Raw genomic sequence first — 24,699 nt, 5'->3', positions numbered from 1 at the left:
CATGTGGCCTGGTATGGTTCAGGAGGGGAGCTTGCTCATTTAAAAAAAAAATGGCACGGGGTTCCCTTCTAAATCCATATCAAACCCTAAAGTCCTGGAATGGACTGGGAGGGACTCCATGCCATTTCTTTTCTTTATTTTTTATATGGCTGCGGAACAAATAGGAGGAGAAATTATGAGATATTGAGTAAATAAGAAAGCATCAGACTCAAAATTATTGCTGTAATCAAGTCGACCTGTGCACTCACAGTAGAGTTCCTCCAGTTGCACTCTCCCCCCTTCAGCACTCACAGACCCTGCTCCACCTCAACCGCACAGACTGCACCTCATCGATCCATCCCACACCAGACTTGCAGCACTGGGGACGAGGGGACACTTTATGTATTGGCAGAGGAGCCAAACACCCGCCACCGTTGACTCTGCTAAGGACTCCGCCACTGGTTTATACACAATAACTACCCTGAAGACAGACCCGGAGCACAACAATAATAACCTGGAAGAAAAGGTTCATACCCTCTTTGTCAGTGGCCTACCTATATACATCAAACCCAGAGAACTTTATTTGCTATTTCGACCATTCAAGGGTTATGAAGGATCATTGATCAAGTTAACCTCAAAACAGCCTGTAGGCTTTGTTAACTTTAACAATAGAGCTGGGGCTGAAGCTGCAAAGAATTCCTTAAATCGCATCAGATTTGATCCATAGAACAAACAGACCTTAAGGCTAGAGTTTACAAAGGCCAACACAAAAATTGCTAAGAATAAATTAATGTCTATACCTAATCCCACAAACTTCCACCCTGCACTTAGAGCACATTGTGATCCATATGACCTAACAGGTGCTCCACTTATCCCAGCCTCCCCAGAAGCCTGGGCTCCCTATCCATTATACACAACAGAGCTGGCACCAGAAATCCCACATGCTGCTTTTACATACCCAGCAGCTGCTGCTGCTGCAGCAGCCCTCCATGCACAGATGCGTTGGTATCCTCTATCTGAAGCCACTCAACAAGGATGAGAGTCTCTCCAGTTCTGCTAAAAGCTCTTTGGGTTTTTCCTCTCCATGAATTAATGTGCCAGAAATTAACATGTGTTCATAAAACATTGTACTTCTCCAGATGCCTCTGAATGTTCGGCCAAGCCTTCCAAATGTGGAAGGGTCATAACAGTCCTTTTCAGCTACTTAAGATGAATTATTCGGCAGTCTATCTGCCAAAAATATGCCTCTCTGGGTAACTTAAAGTCCAAATGGAGTAACAGGATGTGACTCTTGAAACCATGGTAGAAGACATGGTGCTGTCATTGCCAGACCATGTTTTATGTTCTGTAAAGCTACAGATCTCCCTTCATCGCATGTTGACTTTCTGGCATGAATTAGCTATTTAAATGTGTGTGTGCTTGTTAAAATCTATTGCTTGTTTACCAATTGCAGCTGGTCTGCAATGAGACCCTGAATCTAGTCATGCAGTGATGAAAACTTGTCTTAATGTACTGTTTGGTCTACCACCTCAAATTCAAAACAATGCAAACTGAACTCTACTTTCAATCTTCTGGGGTTTTTTTCATAGGAGTTTGTCCTTGCCAAATGCAAACCTATGGGGAAACAGAACAATTATTACTATTATTGTAACTTGTTTAATAAGGAGATATTTATGAATCAAGTCCTAAGTTAATGTTCATTTAAAAAACTCACATCTGTATGGTTTGTCTGCTGTACTCTATGAACAATTGTGCAATTTTGTTTTGTTGCAGCCTATTGCTTGGTATTGAGGCACCTTCAGTATTATGAAAGTTTTCTGTTTAGAGAAGCAGTTTCTCTATTGATGATCCTAAAAGAATGTGATACTGTATAAAATATAATGTATTTAAAGTGTGAATCTTTTTAAACTCTATAGTTTCTGACAAATTAAAGTAATTGAAAACTGAAAAAAAAAAGACAAGTAAAATAAAGAGTTCCTCCAGTAAGGCTAAATGGTCCTGATCACTAGGATTGAAACTATCAACTGCATCAATAATAATGTCTTCAGTAGGACTAGAAAGAGCTTGTTTATCAGATCGTATGCTTTAAAATCTCTTCAGAGTGAGGTTCTGGAAAAACCTATTCAGGTCTTTAAATAATAGAAATGAATTTGGCTGGGTTGGTGCAAAGTTGGTGCAAAGTTTAGAGCTCTACTAAGTAGAGTCTTCTCATGAGGAGAATAGGATTAATAGGTAAATAAATCTTTATAGTAGATGTAGTTTGAAGAACAGTCATCACAGATAAGGCAATTAGTTCAGGATGAGGACTACTGGATACAGTCTATACAAGCACATTCAATGGTGTTAGAAACAAACTCTGGTGAAACATAAAGGTAAGAAAGGTGCCTCTAAGTGTAGTAAGAGTTATTTATATAAAATCTATAAGGATGAAATACACTCACAAAGACAGTAGTGAATCAAGCTCATAGATCCATAAACGTAATGCTGGTATAGATATCTCCTATCTCAGCTTCACTGCTAGGGATGAGCTTCGAGTTTGAGTCAAACTCATGTTCGACTTGAACATTGCCTGTTCGCCTGTTTGGGGTGTTCGTGACAAATTTGAAAAGCCGCGGAACACCCTGTACAAGTCTATGGGAGAAATCTAAAGTGCTAATTTTAAAGGCTAATATGCAAGTTACTGTCCTAAAAAGTGTTTGTGGGCCTGGGTCCTGCCCCAGGGGACATGTATCAATGCAAATTTTTTTTTTAAAACGGCCGTTTTTTCGGGAGCAGTGATTTTAATAATGATTAAAGTGAAACAATAAAAGTGTAATATTCCTTTAAATTTCATTCCTGGGGCGCATGTTTCCCGTGCTTAGAACTGTCCCTGCACAAAGTGTCATTTCTGCAGGAAAAAAAGTCATTTAAAATCACTCGCGGCTATAATGAATTGTCGGCTCCCGTAATACAGAGAACACTCATTGAAAACCATTGATAAAAAAAAAAAGTGTGGGGTTCCCCCCAAATTCAATTACCAGGCCCTTCAGGTCTGGTATGGATATTAAAGGGAACCCCGCATCAAATTACAAAAATAAATTGACGTGGGGCTCCCCTTAAAATTCCATACCAGACCCTTTATCCGAGCACGCAACCTTGCAGGCAGCAGGAAAAGAGGGGGGACGAGAGAGTGCCCCCTCCTCCTGAACCGTACCAGGCCACATGCCCTCAACATTAGGAGGATGCTTTGGGGTCCCCCCCAAAGCACCATGTCCCCATGTTGATGGAGACAAGGGCCTCATCCCCACAACCCTGTCCGGTGGTTGTGGGGGTCTGCGGGCAGGGGGCTTATCAGAATATGGAAGCCCCTCTTAACAAGGGGACCCCCAGATCCCGCCCCCCCTGTTTGAAATGGTAAGGGGGTACAAAAGTACACCTATACAAAGAAAGTGTAAAAAATAGTTAAATAAGACAAACACACTTTTGAAAAATTCCTTTATTAAAAATAAAAATAAACATTCCAGCAGTGGTAATCCACTCTTGCTATCCAGCAACGGATGATCATCTTGCTGGGGTCCAGCCCGGCTTCCCCACTTGCGTCAGAGGGGATGGGGTCAGGTGACGGGTGGCCCCACCCTTCTCATATAAGAAATGTCGGCCGCCGGGATCCCGCAGTGTCTCCGACAGTGAATGCATGGATGGACTGCGCTGCACTGGACTCAGAGATCACCCGTCTCTGGATCAGATCAGCCATCCCTGGACCCCAGAGAGATGATCATCCATCGCTGGATAGCAGAAGTGGATTACCACCGCTGGAATCTTTTTTTATTTATTTTTTTCAAATAATATATTTATTTATATTCAAAGAGTGCATTACACGTCATGCATTACTACAACATAGTAGAACAGTCAGAACAGAGAAGAGAGAGCTGCAGGGACCACCCAACCAGTGGCCCGTTCCAGTAGGCCCCCCAGGGCCGGCAACCGCCAGCCCCGGGGGGGCCCCCCGCGAACAATCGGGCCGACCCTGTTAATCAACAAGTGGTGTTGCCCACCTTAGGGTCCAGTAGAGTAGCCCCTCACCCGATCATAAACAGCTACCAACAGTATTAACCTCTCATGAGTAGCAGCATCTACGAAGTAGTGTGCTAGAGGAGCAGCAAGGCACATAGGAACACCAGCCATGAGGAAAAGGGTGAAAGAGACTGGCAGAGAGATATAGGAGTACCAAGCAGTAGAGAGAGAGGAAGAACGAGAGGAGAGACGAGAAGGATAGGAAGTAAGAGGGGTAAGGAGGATGAGAGAGAGAATAGCAAAGGAGATAAAGAGAAGAGAAAAGAAAAAGGAGGGAGAGGGGAACGTGGGGAAGGAGGGGTAAGGAAAGGTAGGGGGTATAGTCACCGTGTGTGGTCCCTGCGGCATTTTCACCACCGGAGCTCCCGTAGGTTCCATGGGCTCCAGACCACATCATGGGCCTCAAGCCTGTCCCGTATCCTGGCGGTCATCCTCTCCATCAACTCCACGTCCTGAACTCTAGCATGGAGTGCTCCGAGAGCGGGGGGGCAGTGCCCTTTTCCAATGTAGTGCTATTAGGCATCTCGCCGCTGTCAGGATATGTCGTGACAATGTCTTGCGGGACTTCGTCAATTTAGGGAAAGGGATGCCCAACAAGAAGGTCTTAGGATCCAGGACCACCCGCCGGTCCAAGAGATCCGACAAAAGGCGCCGGACCCCCTCCCAGAAGGGAACCACCAGGGGACATTGCCAGAAAATGTGGAACAACGTGCCCTTGTGGGTCAAGCACCTCCAGCATCTGTCAGAGGTAGTAGGGTAAATGGCGTGAAGGACGTCTGGGGTCATGTACCAGAAAAACAACATTTTGTACGCGTTCTCCCTGTAGAGTGTGCATAGAGAGCTTTTCGAGGCCTGGGACCATATCGTCTGCCATTGCTCATCCGTTAGCTCCTCCCCCAGCTGTTCCTCCCACTTGAGCATGTAAGCATGTCTGCATGCCGAAGTTAATGGGGGTGCATTAAGGATTTTATATATAGCTGATATCAATCCTCTTTGGGCCATGCCCTCTAGGATTATGGTCTCAAAAGCGGAGGGAGGGGAGAATCACAAGTCAGAGGATATGGTCTGGGCAAAGTGCCGTATCTGCAGATAGCTGTAGAAGCTCTGTCTCGGGAGGTCAAATTTGGACTGGAGATCAGCATAAGACAACATTCTCCGTGATCTGGGGTCCACTAAGGTCCCCAGATGGAAGAGGTTTCGGGACGACCAGGGGTGGGACATCGCATACGTCAGACTGTCTGGCATCTTAGGGTGGTACAGGAAGGACGTCAGGAGCGATTTGTCCGAGGACAAGACATAGATCTTAGTAAGCTTGCGCCATAGGCCCTGTAGATGGGACATAGATCCTAGCAGCTGGGTCCGGGGAGTCAACGCTGGGGCGCTCCATAGCATACTATTAGGATGCACTGGAGCCATCCAGAGCTTCTCAATTTCCGTCCACCTGTTGTACGACCTCTGGGTGAACCAAGAGGTCACTGCCCGGAGCTGAGCTGCCTGGAAGTACTTTACAAGATCCGGAAACGCCAGTCCCCCGGCCGAGCGAGAGGCTGTCATGACCGAGCGGGGGATTCTATGACGCTTGTAATTCCACGTAAAATCAAGCAGGTCCGCCTGTAATTTTCTCAGGTGGTGATATGGTACTGGGATAGGAAGGGTCTGGAAAAGGTAGAGGAGCTTCGGGAGAATCGTCATTTTCACCGAAGCAATCCTACCAAAGAGGGAGATCTGGTGCTTCCGCCATTGGGAAAGTAATTGCCTAATAACACCATATAGGGGCGGGAAGTTTGCCTGATACAGAGATTCAAAGGTCGGGGTTATATGAACCCCCAAGTATTTCAGGGAATCGGTTTTCCAGTGGTACGGAAAGGTGGTTCGGAGATGTTCGACTTCCTGGGGCGGGATATTTACCGGTAGGGCTTCCGATTTGGATGCATTAATTTTATAGCCCGATAGGGCGCTGTAGCGGTCCAACTCCCTATGTAGGTTAGGCAGGGATATTCTGGGCTGGGTCAGGGTGAGAATGACATCGTCCGCGAACAGGGACACCTTAAATTCCCTATCCCGAACCGGAACGCCCCTGATATCCGGGTTCCGCCGAATGGACGCCGCCAGGGGTTCCACACAGATAGCAAATAGTAAAGGCGATAGAGGGCAGCCCTGGCGCGTGCCATTGGATACCGAGAACGCCGAGGATGTGGCGAAGGGGGTTTTAACCTGGGAGGACGGGTTGGAATAAAGGTGGCGTATGGCCCGCAGAAACGGTCCCCTCATCCCCATGTGCTGCAACGTAGCGAACAGGAAGGGCCACCCCAGTCTATCAAATGCCTTTTCCGCATCTAAACTCAGAAGCAAAGACGGGGTGCCCCCCCTATTCGCCACGTCGACTAAATCTATGACCCTTCTGGTATTGTCGCCGGCTTGGCGAAGAGGGACAAATCCCACCTGATCTTTATGGATGAGGGAGGGGAGAACCCTATTGAGCCGGAGGGAGAGGAGCTTCGTAAAGATCTTTAGATCTGTATTTAGGAGTGCAATGGGCCTATAATTGGCACAGAGAATGGGGTCCTTATCGGGCTTGGGTATCAGGGTGATGAAGGAGCGTTGCATATCGGAAGGGACCGGGGTATTTAAGAGAAACGCATTAAACAGTCTGCTCAAGTAAGGAAGCAGAAGGGGCAGAAACGTTTTGTAGTATTCGTAGGGTAAACCGTCCGGGCCCGGGGATTTATGAGCCGGTAGCGACTTGACGGTCAGCTCTATTTCCTCCTCCGTGATGGGCATATTCAGGGAGGCCAGATCCAGGTCTCGGATACGGGGGATCCCACTGTCCGTCAAGTATTGGCGCATGCGCTGGGAGAGCTCCTCCGACAAGGGAGCCCTGGGTATGTCGTCACTGTTGTATAACTCCGCATAAAATTTCGCAAATGTGTCTGCTATCTCCTTAGGGTGAGAGACTACGGTGTTGTTTTTAGTTTTAATCTGATGTGGAGTGGATAGGAGGGTTTTATCGTTAAGTTTCCTCGCCAAAAGAGAGTGCGCCTTGTTGCCCCTGTCGTAATATAGCTGCTTAACCCGCAGAATGGCCTTTTCTACCCGGCGAAGCGCGAGGTCCTTAAGCACCATGCGAAGCCTAGTGATCTTCCTTTTTTTATTTTTAATAAAGGAATTTTTTTATTTTTTTTTTTTTTTATTTTTTTTTTTTTTTTTTTTTGAGTTTCAAAAGAGCTTTATTGAAACATAATAAAAAATGTAACAGAGGGTCTCCCACGCAGGGGAGTCGTGAAGAAGTAGTTTACACAACAGAGGTACCATCATAACTGGCAAAATTTCCATAGTTTGCAAAGTGAAGCGTAGAGTGAATGGAACAAAACCTATCAGCCTGCTCATATCTGAAATTTTTCCAATTACAACATTAAGCAAGGCTCCAAAGTCAACTTGAGGCAGGAGTTGCCCCGAGCCCCCAACACCCCTTCCGGGATCTTGCTGTGTCAGGAACCCAGAGCCCTCCCAAACTAAGGCAAAACACTGTTAGCAGGGGCCCGCTCTGAGCAGGGTCCAAATTTTCAGCCTCTGTTAGTTGGGACCAAAGCAGATAAGGGAAAAAAGGGCAAAGGGGAGGAAGGGTTAGGGAAGGAGTTAGAGGGAGGAGGGAGGAAAGAGAAGAACAACATGAAGAAAGAGGGGAGTAGAGAGGAGACCTCAGGAAGAGCCCGACCTGTCTGAGGGAGTACCCCTAGTGGGGGAAAAAGAGGACAGGTTATAACCAAGTGAGATCCCCACATGACTCGCCCAGGGTTCCCATATGCTCTTGAATCGATCTACTTTGTCAAGAATTATACTGGAAGTCTGTTCTTGGAGCATGATCCAAGTAATCTTTCGTTTAGTAGAGTGGAGGGAAACTCTAGGCGATTTCCAGGCCCTGGCAATGGACAATTTCGCCCCAATAAGGATGAATTGGGCCAAAATTCGAGAGAATTTCTTCGCACGAGGGATATCTTGATTGAGGAGAGCGATTTTGGGGTCCTGGGGAATTCCAAGCCCCGTGACTTTGCGGATTAGGTGAAAAACACCATTCCAATAACTTCTGATTCTGGGGCATTCCCAAAAAGTATGGATCAGGGATCCTAGGTGGCCACAGCCCCTAAAGCAAAGTGGGGAAGATTGGGGGAAGATAGATGCAAGTCGTTGCGGGACTAAATACCATCTGGAAATCACCTTGAGGCTGGCCTCCATTAGAGAGATGTTGATGATCCCCTTGAACCCTCTCATAAAGTTGCAATGCCAAGTATCCAGGTCCCAGTCGAAGTCCAGATCCCGCTCCCATTTCAGCATGTATCCTGTCTTAACCTGTGGATCAGCTAGAGCTGCATAAATCAGGGAGATACCACCTCTCATAACCTCAGCTGATGTGCACCATTGTTCATAGAGAGTGACTGTCAGTGGACCTAATGTGTGAGAGGAAAGTGAGTGTAGAAAGTGAGAGATTTGGCGGAAGCGAAATCTCTCGGTCAGAGGCATCTCTAGTTTAGAGATACACTGGTCTAATGTGAGGGGACCATTAGAGTTGACGTAGTTCCCAATTCTAATGAGACCCTTGTTGAGCCACCATTGAAATGTTTTGACATTAAGTCCAGGTGGAAACTGAGGATTGTTAAAAATGTGTGCTAGAGGGTGCCACGGGGACGTCAGGGAGTTCCTGGAGTGAACCGAATCGCAGAGGGCCATTGAGTGAGACAGAGTGGGAGACATAATCGGAGGCCTGGACTTGGGGGGTCGCCACATGAGAAAATCTATGGTAAAGTTGGGAATGGCTTGTCTTTCCATTTCCACCCAATCCGGTTTCTTACCATTAGAGTAGATGCAGGAGATCTGGCTCAATTGCGCCGCTTGATAATACCACCATAGATTAGGTAGTCCAAGTCCTCCTTTTCGTCTGGGTCTGAAGAGAACCGATTTGGGTAGTCTATGGGAAGAGCCGCCCCACACAAAGCGAAGTATCGCAGAGTGCACACTGTTAATTTGGGATTTGGGAACTGAAATAGGGAGCGAGCGGAAAAGATAGAGGATTCGGGGGAGTAGGGTCATTTTAATGGCATTAACTCTGCCTAGCCAGGAGAGCTTATAAAGGGACCACTGATCCAGATCCGCCTTCAATTTGTTATACATCGGGGGGAAATTGTGTTTATAGAGTGAACCAATGCTTGGGGTGAGGTGGATCCCCAAGTAGGGAATGGACGTTGGGTTCCACGAAAAGGGAAACTGGGATTGGAGTTTTGCTACTAAATCCGAGTTAACGGAGACGTTGAGAGCTACTGACTTGGTCATGTTGACTTGCAAACCAGAGGCCTGCCCAAATTCATGAAGCACCCTTAAAACGTTAGGAGTGGAGATGAGTGGTGATGTAATGAATAGAAGGACATCGTCCGCGAATAACGCGCATTTGTGCGAGGAGGGGCCACAGCGCACGCCGTGGATATCAGGATGAGACCTAAAGGAGATTGCTAGCGTTTCTATAGCTATGGCGAATAATAGGGGGGATAACGGGCAGCCCTGCCTAGTACCCTTGGCAATGGGAAAAGGATCTGAGAGATGGCCTTGAAGTTTGATCCGGGCACTAGGATGGGAATAAAGGGCGGATAGGGTATTGACAAATTTGTGGCCAAAACCCCATCGCTCTAGTGTGCGGAACAAATATGGCCAGGTAACGGTATCGAAGGCCTTTTGGAGATCGATGGATAATAGGAAACCTTCCTGGAGAGGGCCGCCATCCCAGCCCGACTGGAGGATGGAGATTATGTCTATAGCTCTCCTCACCTGGTCCGGCCCCTGCCTGCCTGGTATGAAGCCAACCTGGTCCCCATGGACATATGAACCTATGAAAGAGCCCAGTCTGTTTGAAAGAATCTTGGTCATTATTTTCAGATCGTTATTAATTAGGGAAATAGGTCTATAATTGCTCACTAGGCTTAGGTCTTTATCGGGTTTAGGTATTACTGAGATAAATGCCAGGTTGGCTGTCGGATCCAGGGAAGACTTATTGTTGAGGGAGTTGAAGAATCGGGCCAGGTAAGGAGCCAGAACCTCTATAAACTGTTTATAGTACTTAGTAGAAAACCCGTCAGGGCCAGGGGCCGAGCCAAGTTTAAGTCCTTTAATGACTTCTCTAACCTCCTCCTCCGTGAAAGAGGATTCCATAAGCTCCCTATGGGAGTCTGAGATTCTGGGGAGTGCGATACTGTCCAGGAAGGCCTCCAACTGTGGAATACCAACGGGGTTGGTGTCCGAGTATAGTTTAGAATAGAATTCATTGAAGGCCTCTAGAATCTGTTTAGGGTTTTGGGTCAGTTTACCGGAAAGGGACTTTACTTTGGGGAGGGCCTGAATCCTGTGCCGGGGGGAAAGTCTCGCAGCCAGCTGAGGGCCAAATTTATCAGTATGAAGATAGAATCTTCCACTTGTCCATTTAAGGTGGCTCTCTGCACTGGAAGTCAGGGCCAAATTCAAAGCAATTCTAGCGGTATCCAATTTGGCTAATGAAGTGGGTGATGGATTTTTCTTGTGCGCAGTACTCAGTACCTGGAAGTCCCGTTCCAGATTGACTACGTTTTGGGCTTTTTCCTTCTTGAGCTGGGAGGTCAGCTGAATAATTTTACCTCTCATGACCGCTTTATGGGCCCCCCACAATGTGCCCGGGGAAATGTCAGGAGTGTCATTAAGTTGAAAGAACTCTTTCAGGTCTCTCTCCAGTTGCGTACAGTGTATTTGGTTGGCAAGGAGGGACTCCTTGAGGCGCCATTGGGGGGGGCCCGCCGGAGCTAGAAAGCCAACTAGCTGAATGTAAATGACTGAATGATCAGACCATGGAACCTCTTTAATGCTAGCCCGAGATAAAAAGGTAATATCCGCCGTGTGGACAAAGATGTGATCTATGCGGGAGAATGTCCTGTGTGGAGCTGAGAAGTGAGTGAAGTCCCTAGCATCAGGGTGGAGCTCTCTCCAGGAGTCTATCATCCCCAGAGAATGAAAAAGTTTAGCTATTTTTAGACTCTGTTTAGGGGGACGTTTCAAGTGGGATCTACCATTGGAACTCTTATCCATAAGGTGGTCAAACGCGATGTTTGAATCACCCCCCATGACCACCTTACCCTCCAGGTGGGAGGATAAGGCAGTCAGCTTGGACGAAAAGAAAGGAGCTTGGTTTTTATTGGGCGCATAATAGGAAACAAAGGAAAAAAGGACATCGTTAATAAGACCCTTAACCAGAAGATATCTCCCTTTGATATCTCTGATGGTTTGAATGTGGGTGAACGGGGTATGTTTAGAGAATAATATGGCGACCCCCTTCGTCTTGTCCTCAGCGTTTGCTAAGAAGAAGGTAGGGAAATTCCGGTGTAAGAACGTGGGGTTATAATTTTGGGGGAAGTGGGTTTCTTGAAGCATAACAATATTAAGGCCCCTAATGTAGTAGCTGTGAAGAGCTTTACGTCTTTTAGAAGGGGAGTTTAGGCCTTGAGTATTATGTGACGCTATCTTGAGCGTCGTCTTGTCAGTATGCGGATCAGCCATGGTTATCAGAGTGTGGGAACAAGGTAGGGGACGGCAATCTTACCCTGGGTAGTAGAACTTGTTTGCTGTTCCAAGGTGCCGAATACAGGTGCTGAAATGCGTCATAGACTGAGAGGCGGGATCTCCCCGAGGGCTCCTGAAAAGAGAAGAGAGGAGAGAAGACAAGAGTGAGAGAAGGAGGGAAAGTGGGGGAGGGAAGGAGGGGGGGGGGAAGAAGGTGAAGGACTCGAGAACGGGAAAGCTCGGGTCCTTCTGTGGTGGGTCTGGAATGGCAGAGCCCACCTCGAGCCTCCTGAACCAGGAGGGCCCGAATCAAAGGCAGTCTGAAATCAGACTGCATACCTGAATACCCTAAGGGAGAAATCTCCGCAAAGGAATTTTTTTATTTTTAATAAAGGAATCCTTATTCACTGCAATCCTTCCCACCATCCAGCAGTCATAATGGGATCAGCAATACCAGCTAGATATTCATAGCACTTCCAGAACCAGCATGGGATGCAGGCGACTGGAAATGATGTCACGGGGGCAGTAACACATTTTGGAGCATGTGCAGAGCTCTTTTGTCAAACCTAATTCCCAGGAATGAATCAAGCTTAATATACAGGGGATGGAGGTGGGCTCAAGTGTCCAAAATAAAAACAAATAAACTGGCTGTGCACAAAATAGAACCAGGTGGCCCTTATATGTAGTACTAACCATCGAAGGAGCTGCTGGTTATTTTTGGGCTTACCGTTACCTTCCGCTTCTTCTTGTTGCACGTCCAGGGGATGTCCCGTGGTAGATGGCCCAGTAACTTGAGACTGACAATAAATCCACTTGAATGGATTTTACTTTCAAAAGAGTTTTATTGAAATATATCACAATAACAAGTATATGACATCAACAAATTGTACACAACTTGCAGGGCGACATTAAGTGGATGAGCAAATTGTGCCCCAATACACTGAGCAGCCAAAGGAGAACACGGATTGCTAGCACAAGAGCTCATGGGCCTGGTGTCCGTCTGCTGTATACTATGAACTCCGTGTGGTTAGGTCCGGTAGTTCCGGAGGTATCCCGTCCCCCCCTGACACCCCTATGGACTGTGTCTTGTGGGGACGCGACACAGAAGAACAATGGAGAGATAAGTCTGGATATGGGTAAAACTTAGTGCCAAAATGTGAAAAAAAAAAAAGGAAAGAAGAAAAGAGATAACTGAGTCAAATAATCAGAGCTTCAGGAGAATCACAGCTAACTTACATATGATATATAAGAAATAGTACATTAAACCAGTGACTTTCACTGCCGGCTCCGTCTGGTCTGGGTGATATGCACAATGAGGTTATGCAAGCTTTATACAGCTTGGGTGTATTAACCAGGAGGACCACTGTTTGTTGAATCTAGGTTCTGTCATGTTTATTTTAGAGAAAAGATATTCCATGCGACAATGAACATTAAGGGTATTTATAAGCTCATTAAGGGTTGGGGGGAGGGGTTTTTTCCACGCACGAGCTATAAGCAGGCGTGCTGTGATTAGTATGTGGTGTAATAAAGGTAAACTGGTGGCGGGCCAGTGTTGGGAGTCCAGACCAAATAGAGCCATTCGTGAGGTCAGCTGTTGGGGAGAATTGGTCAAGGTCTGAACCAGAGAGGAGACTTGGTACCAAAAGGACACGATAACCAGGCAGCTCCACCAGATGTGGAACATGTCTCCGGTGGAGTCGCAATTCCTCCAACATTTTGGAGAATGAGTGGGGAAGATGGTTGCTAACTTGTCCGGCGTGTAATACCACTTATGAAACAGTTTCATGATTGTTTCCCAATGCGTAACTTTTTTGGAGATGACTAGTGGGGTACGTAGTACGCGATGCCAATCTTCTAGGGGGGAAGAGCGTTGCAACTTGGATTCCCAATAGACCATATTCGAAGGTTTAGAAGACGTGGTAGGCCTGGAGAGAAGATTGTAAATGAAGGATATGCCCTTGGTGACACTAGGGGGACGGTTGTAGTAATTGAGAAGTTCCTTGGAGGTGGTTTCTGAAGAAATCGAGATTTGTGAGAGAATATGCCTGAGCCTGAGGTATATGTAGAAGTCTTTATGCGAGAGTCTAAATTCCGATGTCAGCTGTTGAAAACTCTTTAGGTCCGGCCCAAGGTACAGAGCTCCAATGGTTTTGATTCCGGCTTCATGCCAGTGCTGGATCGAGAGATCTGGAGAGAGAAGTTGTAGCGCTAGTAAGGGTAGACTTATCAGTGAGTCTCTATGAATGCCCCGGTGGGCCTGACGTATTGCATTCCATTGTGCTAGACAGGCACGTACTGTAGGAAAGATAGACCGTGTGATAGGATGGGACAGCCAAATCGCTGCTAGGGTTAATTGTGGCTTATCTGAGAATGCTGCTGCTTCTATTTGGTGCCACCTTGTGTTTGGGTCCTGCGACCATAGTTGCTTCCCTTGATCTAGAATTTTTTAACGTCTGGTGCCCCCATCCCTCCTGAGGCAGAGGGTGTGCATAGGACGGAGGATTTCAAGCGGGGCTTACGTCCAGTCCATATGAATGAGTCCAAGGTACGCTGTATTTAAGATAGGTCTGCTGAAAGAATTGGGAGCGGGAGGGTCCGAAAAAAGTAAAGCACATGTGGGAGGAGAAACATTTTGGTTAGGGCTATCCTACCAACCCATGAGGCTTTTATGGAGGTCATATTCAAGGTTAAGTTGTTCAATTTCACAAACAAAGATGCAAGGTTGTTTCGTAGCAATGCTGAAGAGGGGGAGACCAGTTGAATGCCCAAATATAACAAAGAGGAACCGGGGGCCCAGGAGAAGGGTGACATTTTGGAGATTTCCGATTTAAGCGCTGGCGAGATCTCAATGCCAAGCATGGCAGATTTTCGAGTGGTTCAATTTGTACATTGAGGCCTCGCTAAAATTATGCAAAACTTCAGTCAGGGCAGGCAAAGACTTTACTGGGTCAGAGATAGCTATGATGACATCGTCCGCGTATAGACCTATTTTATGACAGGTATCTTTCCCATTGACGCCAGAAATATGAGGATGTGAGCGAATTGATTGTGCCAGTGGTTCCATTACTAGGGCGAAAATCAAGGGTGAGAGTGGGCATCCCTGCCGAGTGCCGTTAGTGATTTGAAAGGGGTTGGAAAGAATGCCCGAGGTGCGGATCCTTGCAGTAGGTGAGGAATATAGGCCTAGGATAGCTCGTAAGAAGTTGCCTTCTACTCCGAATTTTTTTAGAACTGCCTCGAGGTATCCCCAATGGACTCTGTCGAACGCCTTCTCTGCATCCAAAGAGATCAATAGAGAAGGCGTTCGACTGTTTTCCGCCCAGTGGATAAGATCCACAAACCTACGGGTACCGTCGGAGGCCTGACGTCGGGGGATGAACCCTACCTGATCCGGATGTATGAGGTGTGTCATGTGTTGTGATAGTCGGGTGGCCAGAAGCTTGGCATACATTTTCAAGTCGGTGTTAAGAAGCGAAATAGGGCAGTAGTTAGCTGGGTCATGTGGGGCCTTCCCTGGTTTGTGAATAGTGGAAATAGTAACTTCTAGAGATTCTGTGGGGATCTCCCCGGTGGCTAGCATTCGATTAAAAGAATTACATAAATGCGGGGTTAGTGCGTCAGTAAATGTTTTGTAATATTCGTTTCCAAAACTGTCTGGTCCCGGGCTTTATGTAGAGGAAGGCCTTTAATTGCATTTTTAATTTCCTGGGGCGAAAAAGGTAAGGCTAAGTCAGCTGATTGTGAAGGGGATAAGGAGGGGAGAGATACGTTAGAGAGAAATGTCTGGATAGTCGCATCAGTGGGCTGTGTCTCAGTCGCGGAGTCTTTTAAGTTGTATAATTGTTGATAAAATGAACCAAAGCAATTGGCTATGTCCTTGGGGTTAGTCAGTCTGTTGGCCGTAGGGTCTATTAAATGGGAGATTGTGGATTGGGCTGTCCTACGTTTGTATTGTTGGGCCAGGGTTTTCCCTGCTTTATTTCCCTGAGAGTACCAGGTTACCGAGTTCTGCGTGAGTAGAGGCAGAGGGTGAATGCATATTACTCTTCTCTAGAGACTTTATTTTGTCTAGAAGGGCGTTAAGGGTCGCTGAGCGCTTTTTCTTCTCCTGAGCCCCCAGTTTTAGCAAAACTCCTCTTAGGACCGCCTTATGGGCGTTCCAACATGTGGTGGGATTGGGGACAGATTGTTGGTTCAGAGTGAAGTAATCATCTATGGCAGTTTTGACCTGTTCCCTAATGTCCTTGGTGCTGATCAGGTTAGGGTTTAAACGCCATACTGTGAATGGGGTGGTAGATGGGGATAGATGGAGAACCATTAAAATGGGGGCATGATCTGACCATGATATTACACCAATATTGGTAGAAGCAACTGCTTGTAGCAGCACTTTGGATGTCAGGAACAGGTCAATCCTGGAATACGATCTCTGGGCATTAGAGTATAACGTGTAGTCTCTCTCAGTACCATGTTGACACATCCAAGGGTCATAAAAGTCTTCTAAGTGTAGAATGGAGGAGAGGGTGGTGGACCTTCTCCTGCGGGGGGTTGAGGAGTCAAGTGTGTGATCTAGCACCGCATTGAAGTCCCCGCATAAAATGATTTGGTCTTTCGGATAGTGTTGTATTTTGGCAAGAATGGATTTAAGAATGGTGTGTGTTAGGAGCATAAATGTTAACAATTACCAAGGGCTTGTTATTAAAACATGCGGCCAGTATTAGGAATCTTCCCTCGGGGTCTTGTTCTACATTGGAAACTGTGAGTGCTACCGTGGATCGCACTGCTATCAATACTCCTCAGAATTTTTTGTTTGTGCGGGAGTGGAAGATATGTGGGTATCGCTTATTAGTACATTGGGGAGGGTTCTGGGAGGACAGATGGGTCTCCTGTATGCATAGAATATCGGATCGGGAAGTCGTTGCTTCCCTCCATAAGAGGGATCGCTTAAAAGGACTATTTAGTCCCTTAACGTTAAGGGATGTGATTGTAAGGGGCATGAGATACTAAGCACAGTTGTCAAGATGGTACTGAGGTTGACGGACCCTTATGAAGAGACAAGCAGTAGATATGTATACAGAGTACAAACACAAAATCGTAGACTTTTAGCAGAAATAAACAATTGTATCAAAAAAGAGAACAATAACGATAATGCAGTATAGAAAACAAACGGTGTTGAAGCTTCTATATCGTTAACCGGGTGATATAGAGGCGTAAGTCACTTAATCAAACAGTCCCTTCAGGAACAATGGGTGGTGAAAAACGTGGTGGAACGGTAAGTCAGGTGTACAGGTATGGGTAATGCCGTGTGCCTAGCACACAGTGGCAGTTTGGCATGGGAGGTTCAAGAGAAATAAGGCAATCATCCACTTTTACCGGTGTACTTGAGCACCTGTTAAGAAAGAGGGCGTCCAGGAGGGTTTCCCCCTTGTCATCGGAGAGTTATGATTTAATTTTTGTAGCCCATTTAGTAGGGATCCTGGAGGTTCTAGTATTCAAAGGCGGCACCGGGGGTATGTTAGGAGAGATGCCCCAATTATGTAGCTGTTTGAATCCATCTTTGGGAGTTAGAAATGCGACTTGCTGTTGCTGGTAGTTTACAAGGAGCTTAGTGGGAAATCCCCACTTGTATGAGATTTTGTGCTCTATGAGTATCGCAGTAATTTGTGAAAAGGCCTGAGGTGGCGGCTGAGATATCATTATTCAGCTGAATTTTAGCGAAGGGCTCAGGAAGGTTGCGTATGGTTCTCGCGGCCCTCATGATCTGCTCCTTAGTATTAAAGAAATGTATCCTAGCCAGGATATCTCTGGGTATTGAATCGGGCAGGTGCTGCGGTTTGTGGATTCTATGTGCTCTATCAATGAGGAGATCCTGCGGTGTTAAGGAAGGTATGATCTTACGAAACAGTTGGTGCAGGTAAGGAACTATATCAGGAGGTGACACAGTCTCTGGGACTCCTCGGATCTTAATATTATTCTGCCTCGGGCGGTCCTCGAGGTCTGCGACTTTGAGACGCAGTTGGTGGATAGCTGTGGAGTGTTCATCTTGAATGTCAACCACAGTGTTATGGGAGCTAGTGGCAGCAGAGAGATGGTGCTCAATGTGATCTATGCGGTAGATGTCATCTACTCTGTCCAGCAAATGATTAATGGAGGATCTAAGCTCTTTATGCATGTCTGCTTGTAGTGAGAGTAACATGGCTTTCAGGGTATGTTCAGAAGCAGGGCTGTCAGAGGTATTGTAAGCAGCCAGCAAGGAGTTAGATTCACCTGGTGCTGCTGTGGAACTACAGGTGCCAGTGCCATGTTGCCGCTTCACTGGGGGAGGCTTAGAGGGAGAGTGTGCTGGGGAGATTGCTACTCTCTTACCTCTGTCAGCGGTGAGATGGCGGGCAAGCGCTGCTGCTCCACAGATTCCTCCATATCAGAGAGGGGGTCCTCTGTGGACGCTGGGGGGTGTCTCCTGAGGCGCGGTGCTTTCGTCCCGGTCGGCGCCATCTTGGGCCTGCACGCCGGCAGGCTTCATGTAGAAATCGGTGAGTTTCCTCGCTCCGAGGGCGGCAGTTCTGCCGCGAGTCATGTCTCCGGTGATGCGGGGTGATCCCTGGGACTCCGTGGGACAGATCGAGGGATTGGATGGCGCTGGATGCTGCTTGTAGCTGCGTGGATGAGAGGAGCTCTATGCCTATGCGGCCATTCCGGTCAGCGGCCAAGCCACGCCCCCCCACTTGAATGGATTTTATTTGCAAACTTCAACCGCTGGACAGTCTTTTAACTTGGGATCAGAGGGTTCGGAAGGAATTCAGGTACTCTCATTCGCAGCTGGATGAACACTCAGGTTGGAGAGTCCCTCTCTCACAAGGCCGAGCAGCCAACAAGGTGCTTACTCAGGAACAAAGTCTTTGTCACAGATGTTGTTACAGAACACATAGGGAAACTAAGCTGTAGAACACTTGTAGGATACCTGGCTCTTTCAGCCTGCTTGGCGATGTCCACAAGACCGGATTCTCTCGGTTACTTCAGCCCTTCCAGCCTCTTGTTAAGAAAACCAAACTCACATGTGGTGTTCTTCTAGAGTCCTCCCCTAGAATGCTCAAAGTCCAATCGGTCTCTCCCGGACCGGAGACGGCACCCATCCACCTCAGAATCCTCCCCTAGTTTCCATGTCTTGGGCTAGCCAGCCCTGAGGCATTAAAGTCGGGTGGAACCGCTCCCCAGACCATAACCATCCTGGGGGCTGGTCAGGAAGACCAGGACCATGTAATCAGCACTTCATACAGGACTGGAACCCCGAACCACGTGACGTACGCATCTTAAATACCCTCTCCCAGAGGGCAAAGCGAGAGGACTACTCCCACAGACCTGACTCCGAAAGAGAGTAACTTAAGCACCTGACCAGACCATAGTTCCATGCCTGCCACTAGAGACAGTGCCCCCCGCGGCCAGGCTGAACATCTCACCGTCCAGTCAGACTGACACAGAAGTCAAATTTAGACAAATAGGCCCAAACCAAACCATGGGTTTGGGCCGAACATTTGCCTGTTTGTAATTCGCCGAACACCCAAATTTGCAGGGTGTTCACCCTAACAAACACCCTGCAATGCACTAAGAGCTGCAAAGTGCATTCTGCGCCCTCTTTGGGCAAAGCATTGCCCAATCAGGGCACAGTGTAAGCTGATTGTTAAGGCGTGGTGCCGGAAGCTGGCTGCGGTGTCCTTAACAACTGATGAGGGGGACCCTCTCCCTCCGCCTATAAAAGTGATCTTGCAGTGAATCTGCCACAGAGACCACTTTTATCTGAAAGTGGGCCGCCTGCTGAAGAAGAGGATAATGGGGTTATGACAGCTAGCTGCTGCCATAACAATGATATTCCTCTTCAAAGTACCAACGTAAAACTGCGGCAGGTGGTCCGTGAGTGGTTAAGCATAATTAAAATCACTTCTCCTGAAAAAAATTATAATTTTTAGGTAGCGATGCCCGCCATGGGGTCGCTGAATGTAGTAGTTCCACACATCACCCCGCTTGGCCAGGCATTCACTTCAGAAACACTTTGCCAGGCAATGAACAGTCCTTTAGCTTGTCTTTATTGTTTTTTTTTTTACTTGGATTGGGGAAAGGGACATGGGATGCCCAGATAATTGATTGTGATAGATTGAACAATCGTTTTGAATCTATATCGGCAGTCTCTAAAACTCCATACTCCTCCAGCACATCACTTAAATAAACTCCGCTTTCTCTACTGCACAATCACAATCGTAATAGTTTCCTGATACAGCTAGCATGTATTTAGGCCCTACTCTGAATAAGTCCTAACAGTTGAAAAGCAACCAATAGTAATATGAAGAATACTTCTTGTGCTAGCTGCAAAGCCTGATGGACTACTGGTCGCAGACAGTCCTGTACAAATTCTGCCAACCCTCCTGGCTGCAGCAACTTAACTCCAACACTGGTGACATCACAGCCTCTCCTTCTGGCTTCACATCCAGGGCTCAAGTCCTGCGGGAATGCATGGGAACGGAGTTCCTGTACTTTTTCCACAACAGGAACTCAGTTCCCATTAGCAGCCATGTCCTGCAAGACTTTGAAGTATGCGAGCTGTGTGGCAGGTGCTACACCAGCAGACGCTGACACAGCTCACAATAGTAAGTGCCGCACACCTGACCATTCAGGCATTGCCAGTAGGGGGCCCCATGACAGCTTCCACTTCCATCTACCTGCCAATCATGGGTAGATCAGGTCTAGGTCTAGCTGACGGGTAGATCAGCTATTCTGCTCACAGGACACACAGGGAGAGAGGTGAGCTGAGGGAGGAACATCAGTTTGGGGTGGTAAGCTGAGCACAATACCTGGCAAAGTTTAATGCCAGGAGGGAAGTTTATGTGGAAATATGTGAAGGGTTGGAATAGCAGTGAGTGTGTGTTGGAGCCCTGCAGAGTTTGCAGCCCCCCAAGCTAACATACATCTCCTAAGCAGAAACACATCACTATCTCCCCAAGCATTCTGTCCAGATAATGTGCAGTTAATGTATGACCTTTCCATTTAACCCTGTGTTATCCAAACTCTGTTCAATGAAAAGTGTAAACTCACCACATAAACATTCTATATACAAAATAACATTCCCCAATAAAGATCAGAACATGATGTTCACATTTGCATGGAAGCACAATTGAATGAATGCTGATTATTCAGAGAATTACTGTATTTATGTTTATTGAGGATTGTTTTTTTTTATGTACTAACAGTTAAGCTTCATACACACAATACGAAAATCGGATGAAAAATACCACTTTTGAAGCGTTCGTGCATATGAGCGTATCATTTTTTTTATTTTTTTTGGTGGGGGAGTGGATCTTGGGTGGGAGTTCCCACACTTTTTTCCCCAGGACTTGACCCCTGTTCACATCCACTTCTTGCATGTCTCTCCCAGATTTCTCCACTGTGCCTGTCACTCACCGACCCCCGGACTGGATCCCTCCTGACTGACTTTCCCGGAAGTGCTCCCCGCTGCACTCCTCCTGCTCCTGTTCCAGACACCTCCCTATGACCCTGTATGGAGAGGTTCCTTCCCAGCTCTTGAGCTCCAGGCCAGAGGTCACCCCCCCCCCCCCCCAGAAAGTGGGTTCCCTCAAGGGCCACGACAGCCATCACTCAGTTCTTCCACCCAACAACTCCTCCCACAGCAGGCTGACCATGAGTATATTTAGGAGGCTTGCCCCCTGACAATCCTAGTTGGGGATTGGTCAGGGCTCCCAGATACACTCCATGCCACTCCCATCCTCTGCCCTGCCTCTTTTTCAGAACCCTCTAGAAACAGAGGAGCCACCAGAGAGATGAATTACATGTCAGTCACCTACTGCTACACTCAAAACCACTCCCAGCCCCCGGATCAAAAATAAGCAGGCCTAGGCCTGCCTAAATTTACCTGCACTGGCTGTTACAAAAATACAGCCACTCTAGCAACCTACCTACCTAAGGTAGAGGGTACTACATTTAAAAGAAATCTTTGTATTGGTACATGTCCCTCAGGGCTGTACCCAGACCCCTATACCCCTTTTATGACCAATTAATTGCGTATAAGCCTTCAAAATGAGCACTTTTGATCTTTCCAGTTCGGTTCCCATAGACTTCAATAGGATTCACTGTTCAGGTTAGAACATTTCCCCTGTTTAGTTTTCATGGTGTTTGGCCCATGTCTACTTGCAAATCCCCTTGGTGCACTTGCCATAATAGTCCAGAGAGTTCAGATTTCCACATTTGACCCGGAGCCCCCACATACATTACTAGCCTTACCTTATAAGCTCCCAAGTAAGAGCAGAAATGAAAGGAAGTGTCGTGCTGGCTTTAACACACCCATGATGTGCTCTAAGCAATCATGATTAAAGGAAGGCACCTGAGTACATCTCCTGTTCATGTTCATGGCGGCACAGTGGTGTAGTGGTAAGCACTCTCGCCTAACAGTAAGCAGGGTTGCTGGTTCAAATCCCAACCACGACACTACCTGCCTGGAGTTTGCATGTTCTGCCTGTGTGGGTTTGCTCCAGGTACTCTGGTTTCCTTCCACACTCCAAAGACATGCAGGTAGGTTAATTGGCTTCTGTCCAAAATTGACCCTAGTATATGACTGGGGACTTTGGATCGTGGGCTCCTTGAGGGTAGGGACCGATGTGAGTGTGCAATGTACAGGGATAGGGACAATTGTGGGCACTCACTCAGGATGGACTGGTGTCTTTATTCAACCTTACTAACTATGTAAGCTTCATTCCTTCACACTGTACTTGAAACACCTCATCGGTTGTGGAGATAGTGGATTGGTTCATGTGAATCTCTTGGCAATATACTATGCAAGTATTATGCCGCGTACACACGAGTGGATTGTATGGCGTACTTAGTCCGACGGACAATCCGTCGTAGTTTCCACTGAACGGACTTGACCACACACGGATACACAAACAGTCCGTCGAAAGCTTGCGCGATGACGTGTACAGCATGTACGGCGGGACTAGAAATAGGAAGTCCAAGACACAGCAAAGCACCCTTCCGCCGTGTAAATCCTTTCTGGGCATGCGCCATTCTTAGTCCGTCGAACTAGCATACTGACGACCGTATTGTCCGCTGAAACCAAAATACGACGGACAGATTTTTGGAAAAACCGAAATTCTTAGTACTCCGGACTGCACGCTGAAAAAGTCCGCTGAAGCCCACATACGAGCGGATTGTCCGCTGAAATGTGTTTCAACGGACTAAGTACGTCAAACAGTTCGACCGTGTGTACGCGGCATTACTCTTACATGGTTTTTGCAGGCGCATTTTCTATGGAGCTGCTATCACACCTACCCATGTCTATCCCCCATATCATATTATGTTTTTTTTTTTAGATCTCCTGTTGTCAGCAGGGGATATGGACATGAGAGTTATGTCTATGGAGGTTATTGTTCTTGATCCCATTTATCATTCTTACAAACCATGATTTTTTTTGCTGGTCCATCTGCAATTGTTTTTCTGCCCACAGGACTGATGTCTTGTCCAAGCTGGACTACATTATGTCTATTTGATACCCAGTTGCATTTTTAATACTTTAAACTATGCATTACTTTTGCAATAGCTTTTGGCTTAGACATTTTCACTTAGCCTTGTTTAAAGCGTAATTCCACTTTTGTTGAGAAAAAACATTCCCCCCTAGGTGAGCTATGTACACTGCAGGGATTACAATAACCGTTGTAGCAGATTCTTATCTTTTGTTATTCTGAAGAAATCCATGTGTGTTTTTCTGTGCCTCTGAGCTAAGTAGATCTAATGGGAGTGATTTCATAATTATTAGTCAGCTGTGGCAGCTGAAGAGCACTAATGAGGAAAGCTGTTGGGCCTGCAGCCCTTTAGACATGTTCCTATTGGAAATATCTCACCAAAAATTACATTTTTGTTGCAGGGGATGCTTAAAATCTGACTTGTATCTTAGGCAGAGTTCTGTGAAAATTGGTGAGCCAATCACACTAAGGCTGCGTACACACGCGGGGACTGTTCGCTCAACTTTGTCCGCTGAACAGTGTTTCAGCGGACAGTCCGCTCGTGTGTGGGCTTTCAGCGGACAGTTTCAGCGAACAGTCTGCTGAACAAAGTTTTTCGGAATTTCCAAAAAACTGTCCGCTGAAACTTGGTTTGAGCGGACAGTCCCCGCGTGTGTAGGCTTGTTCGTCAAACTAAGTTCCCTGCATGCTCAGAAAGAATTTATACGCCGAAGGTTGCATTGCAGTGTATAGGACGTCGTTTTCTAGTCCCGTCGTACGTGCCGTTCACGTCATCGCGCACGGTTTCAGCGGACTGTTCGTTCGTCGTGTGTGGCCAAGTCCGTCCATGCTAATTTTGAGCGGACTGTCCGCTGAAACTGTTTGACGAACAAAGTTGAGCGAACAGTCCCCGCGTGTGTACGCGGCCTTACAGGAAATTATGTTTCTGGGGAGCGGTCAGTACACATTCTGTGTACAGAACAACTCCATGTAGCCATATTGCATTGCATTTATAGAAAATTACAGTGACTGCAGATTGAAAAGGAAAGGTAAGTTTTAATAACATTCAATTACAATATGACTTGCAATTGTACATGCAATATCTTTTTTCTTTATTTGCTGTTTTTTCCTCCATGAAAGTAAGGTTACCCTTTAACCACTTGCAGACCGGACCATTTTGCTGGTCAAAGACCAGACCACTTTTTGCGATTCGGCACTGCGTCGCTTTAACTGACAATTGCGCGGTCGTGCGAAGTGGCTCCCAAACAAAATTGACGTCCTTTTTTTCCCCACAAATAGAGCTTTCTTTTGGTGGTATTTGATCACCCCTGCGGTTTTTATTTTTTGCGCTATAAACAAAAATAGAGCGACAATTTTGAAAAAAACGCATTATTTTTTACTTTTTGTTATAATAAATATCCCCCAAAAATATATAAAAAAACATTTTTTTCCCTCAGTTTAGGCCGATACGTATTCTTCTACATATTTTTGGTAATAAAAATCGCAATAAGCCATTATTGATTGGTTTGCGCAAAAGTTATAGCGTTTACAAAATAGGGATAGTTTTATAGCATTTTTATTAATAATTTTTTATTATTTT

At 46.6% G+C, this 24,699-nt stretch overlaps 1 pseudogene; it reads left to right on the top strand.

The window, feature by feature from the left end:
* Positions 1–379: 379 nt before the first annotated feature.
* Positions 380–1,039, top strand: LOC143925712 (RNA-binding protein with multiple splicing 2 pseudogene; annotated as a pseudogene).
* Positions 1,040–24,699: the final 23,660 nt, after the last annotated feature.

Source organism: Lithobates pipiens, unplaced genomic scaffold (genome assembly GCF_037356315.1).
Source record: "Lithobates pipiens isolate NorthernLeopardFrog02 unplaced genomic scaffold, aLitPip1_a1.2 Scaffold_22, whole genome shotgun sequence".
Lineage (NCBI taxonomy): Eukaryota > Metazoa > Chordata > Amphibia > Anura > Ranidae > Lithobates > Lithobates pipiens.
The sequence above is the reverse complement of the archived record's forward strand: the minus strand, read 5'-3'. Positions and strand labels throughout refer to the sequence as shown.